Below are 4669 nucleotides of genomic sequence, written 5' to 3'. Positions count from 1 at the left end.
GGTCACAGGAATGTGGGAAGGGAGGACCTTGAGACAATCACTATCATTAGGGGGGTAGTGCTGGACAGACTAATGGGACTGAAGGTAGACAAGTTCCCTGGTCCTGATGAAATGCATCCCAGGGTATTAAAAGAGATGGCGGAAGTTATAGCAGTTGCATTTGTTATAATCTACCAAAATTCTCTGGACTCTGGGGAGGTACCAGCGGATTGGAGAGCAGCTAATGTAACGCCTCTGTTTAAAAAAGGGGGCAGGCAAAAGGCAGGTAACTATAGGCCGGTTAGTTTAACATCTGTAGTGGGGAAAATGCTTGAAACTATCATTAAGGAAGAAATAGCGGGACATCTGGATAGGAATAGTGCAATCAAGCAGACGCAGCATGGATTCATGAAAGGGAAATCATGTTTAACTAACTTACTGGAATTCTTTGAGGATATAACGAGCATGGTGGATAGAGGTGTACCGATGGATGTGGTGAATTTAGATTTCCAAAAGGCATTCGATAAGGTGCCACACAAAAGGTTACTGCAGAAGATAAAGGTACGCGGAGTCAGAGGAAATGTATTAGCATGGATAGAGAATTGACTGGTGAACAGAAAGCAGAGAGTCGGGATAAATGGGTCCTTTTCGGGTTGGAAATCGGTGGTTAGTGATGTGCCACAGGGATCGGTGCTGGGACCACAACTGTTTACAATATACATAGATGACCTGGAAGAGGGGATGGAGTGTAGTGCAACAAAATTTGCAGATGACACTAAGATTAGTGGGAAAGCGGGTTGTGTAGAGGACACAGAGAGGCTGCAAGGAGATTTAGATAGGTTAAGCGAATGGGCTAAGGTTTAGCAGATGGAATACAATGTCGGAAAATGTGAGGTCATCCACCTTGGGAAAAAACACAGCAAAAGGGAATATTATTTGAATGGGGAGAAATTACAAAATGCTGCGGTGCAGCGGGACCTGGGGGTCCTTGTGCATGAAACTCTTTGTGGAAATTCAACATTTTGAAACAACTGCCTCCCCGTCGGGGAATTGAACCCCAGTCTCCCACATGACAGTCGGGGATACTCACCACTATACTAACAAGGAACCGACAAGAACAGTGACCCCGACGTGATTTGAACACACAACCTTTTCTGATCTGGAGTCAGACACAGTACCGTTGCACCACGAGGCCTCCCAAAAAGTTAGTTTGCAGGTGCAGCAGGTAATCAGGAAGGCGAATGGAATGTTGGCCTTCATTGCGAGAGGGATGGAGTACAAAAGCAGGGAGGTCCTGCTGCAACTGTATAGGGTATTGGTGAGGCCGCACCTGGAGTACTGTGTGCAGTTTTGGTCGCTTTATTTGATGAAGGATATACTAGCTTTGGAGCGGGGACAGAGACGATTCACTAGGCTGATTCCGGAGATGAGGGGGTTACCTTATGATGATAGATTGAGTAGACTGGGTCTTTACTCGTTGGAGTTCAGAACGATGAGGGGTGATCTTATAGAAACATTTAAAATAATGAAAGGGATAGACAAGATAGAGGCAGAGAGGTTGTTTCCACTGGTCGGGGAGACTAGAACTAGGGGGCACAGCCTCAAAATACGGGGGAGCCAATTTAAAACCGAGTTGAGAAGGAATTTCTTCTCCCAGAGGGTTGTGAATCTGTGGAATTCTCTGCCCAAGGAAGCAGTTGAGGCTGGCTCATTGAATGTATTCAAGTCACAGATAGATAGATTTTTAACCAATAAGGGAATTAAGGGTTACGGGGAGCGGGCGGGTAAGTGGAGCTGAGTCCACGGCCAGATCAGCCATGATCTTGTTGAATGGCGGAGCAGGCTCGAGGGGCTAGATGGCCTACTCCTGTTCCTAATTCTTATGTTTTTTTTTGAAATTCGTAGCCAATCGTTCCAATTCTTTGTCAAATCACAAACACCAGAGGTCACCTCGCACACGCCAAGGATCACTCTGCGCCAATGCTCTTAGCCAAAAGGCCGAGAGCCACTGCACCGTTCCTGGAAGTACTGCAATACCAGGTTCGTGCCATGGAGGTGGATGGGTCAGGCCCCCCCTTCTTATGTTCTTATGGAAGGCACATGTAGGAAGTTCTTCAATCAGAGAGCGATCAACACGCGGAGATTCCAGCAGCAGCTCTCCCCCGGGGGGCCTGCACTGAGGCCTAGCGGGGGGCCTGCACTGAGGCCTAGCGGGGGGCCTGCACTGAGGCCTAGCGGGGGGCCTGCACTGAGGCCTAGCGGGGGGGCCTGCACTGAGGCCTAGCGGGGGGCCTGCACTGAGGCCTAGCGGGGGGCCTGCACTGAGGCCTAGCGGGGGGGCCTGCACTGAGGCCTAGCGGGGGGGGCCTGCACTGAGGCCTAGCGGGGGGGCCTGCACTGAGGCCTAGCGGGGGGGCCTGCACTGAGGCCTAGCGGGGGGGCCTGCACTGAGGCCTAGCGGGGGGCCTGCACTGAGGCCTAGCGGGGGGGCCTGCACTGAGGCCTAGCGGGGGGGGCCTGCACTGAGGCCTAGCGGGGGGGGCCTGCACTGAGGCCTAGCGGGGGGGCCTGCACTGAGGCCTAGCGGGGGGCCTGCACTGAGCCCTAGCGGGGGGGCCTGCACTGAGGCCTAGCGGGGGGGGCCTGCACTGAGTGCACTGAGGCCTAGCGGGGGGGCCTGCACTGAGGCCTAGCGGGGGGGCCTGCACTGAGGCCTAGCGGGGGGCCTGCACTGAGCCCTAGCGGGGGGGCCTGCACTGAGGCCTAGCGGGGGGGGCCTGCACTGAGTGCACTGAGGCCTAGCGGGGGGGCCTGCACTGAGGCCTAGCGGGGGGGCCTGCACTGAGTGCACTGAGGCCTAGCGGGGGGGCCTGCACTGAGGCCTAGCGGGGGGGCCTGCACTGAGGCCTAGCGGGGGGGCCTGCACTGAGGCCTAGCGGGGGGGCCTGCACTGAGGCCTAGCGGGGGGCCTGCACTGAGGCCTAGCGGCAGGCTGAGGGTCCCACTGCGCCGCCCGGCCTCTTCTGATCATTGGCGGCTGGTGCCGGCAGGGGGCGCGCGGGTCCCGCCGCCAGTCCCATCTTGCCGCCCGCCGGCGGGTCGTTGTCTCAGCCGATGACGCATGAATGGCGCGCCGCGAGCCTGGTGGGGGCGGGGCGTGGCGTGGCGTGGACGCGTGCGTGCGCGCCGCCGCCGCCTAGCCGGGGCCCAGCGCGCGCGCGCCGCCCATGCCCGCCCGCCCGCCGACACATGGCTTCTTCCCGGGAGCAAGGCCGGAGGCGGCGGCGGGGACAGTGACGGCTGCGCTCAGGTAAACGGGGCTGCGTCCCGAGTCCGGCAGCAGGCGCCGCCTTTGTGTGTGTGCGGCCTCCGGGGGGGGGCGCGGCGGGGGTCCGGGATCACTGTGTGGCGCTGGGGAGCCGGCCTGTGGAGAGATGGTTCACACAGAGAGCCCGCCAGAGGCACGGTGTGTACAGAGAGAGAGAGAGAGAGAGGGGTGTGTACAGAGAGAGAGAGGGGGGGGTGTGTACAGAGAGAGAGAGAGAGGGGTGTGTACAGAGAGAGAGAGAGAGAGGGGTGTGTACAGAGAGAGAGAGAGAGGGGTGTGTGTACAGAGAGAGAGAGAGAGAGAGAGGTGTGTACAGAGAGAGAGAGAGAGAGAGAGAGAGGGGTGTGTGTACAGAGAGAGAGAGAGAGAGGGGTGTGTGTACAGAGAGAGAGAGAGAGGGGTGTGTACAGAGAGAGAGAGAGAGGGGTGTGTACAGAGAGAGAGAGAGAGAGGGGTGTGTACAGAGAGAGAGAGAGAGAGAGGTGGTACAGAGAGAGAGAGAGAGGGGTGTGTGTAGAGAGAGAGGAGAGGGATAGAGAGAGAGAGGGGGTGTGTACAGAGAGAGAGAGAGAGGGGTGTGTACAGAGAGAGAGAGAGAGAGGGGTGTGTACAGAGAGAGAGAGAGAGAGGGGTGTGTGTACAGAGAGAGAGAGAGAGAGAGAGGGTGTGTACAGAGAGAGAGAGAGAGAGAGAGAGGGGTGTGTGTACAGAGAGAGAGAGAGAGAGAGGGGTGTGTGTACAGAGAGAGAGAGAGAGGGGTGTGTACAGAGAGAGAGAGAGAGGGGGTGTACAGAGAGAGAGAGAGAGAGGTGTGTGTACAGAGAGAGAGAGAGAGAGGGGTGTGTACAGACAGCGAGAGAGAGAGAGGGGTGTGTGTACAGAGAGAGAGAGAGAGGGGGTTACAGAGAGAGAGAGAGAGGGGTGTGTACAGAGAGAGAGAGAGAGGGGTGTGTACAGAGAGAGAGAGAGAGGGGTGTGTACAGAGAGAGAGAGAGAGGGGTGTGTGTACAGAGAGAGAGAGAGAGAGGGGTGTGTACAGAGAGAGAGAGAGAGAGGGGTGTGTACAGAGAGAGAGAGAGAGAGGGGTGTGTGTACAGAGAGAGAGAGAGAGAGGGGTGTGTACAGAGAGAGAGAGAGAGGGGTGTGTACAGAGAGAGAGAGAGAGGGGTGTGTACAGAGAGAGAGAGAGAGAGGGGTGTGTACAGAGAGAGAGAGAGAGAGGTGTGTACAGAGAGAGAGAGAGAGAGGGGTGTACAGAGAGGGAAGAGAGGTGGTGGTGTACAGAGAGAGAGAGAGAGGGGGTGTGGTACAGAGAGAGAGAGAGAGAGGGGTGTGGACAGAGAGAGAGAGAGAGAGGTGTGT

The 4669-nt window shown here is 56.7% G+C and overlaps 1 protein-coding gene across 5 annotated transcripts in view; it reads left to right on the top strand.

Annotated features, from left to right (window-relative positions):
* Positions 1–3184: 3184 nt before the first annotated feature.
* The window catches only part of LOC139266068 (sentrin-specific protease 5-like), a 44588-nt gene continuing 43103 nt past the window's right edge, over positions 3185–4669 (top strand). For all 5 annotated transcript variants that reach the window (XR_011593680.1, XM_070883914.1, XM_070883913.1 and 2 more), the window contains exon 1: positions 3185–3289. The gene's annotated coding sequence lies outside the window, so the exon portion shown is untranslated. The remainder of the gene's footprint in view (positions 3290–4669) is intronic.

Source organism: Pristiophorus japonicus, chromosome 6 (assembly GCF_044704955.1).
Source record: "Pristiophorus japonicus isolate sPriJap1 chromosome 6, sPriJap1.hap1, whole genome shotgun sequence".
Lineage (NCBI taxonomy): Eukaryota > Metazoa > Chordata > Chondrichthyes > Pristiophoridae > Pristiophorus > Pristiophorus japonicus.
Note: the sequence above shows the minus strand (reverse complement) of the source record. Positions and strands in the feature narration are given on the sequence as shown.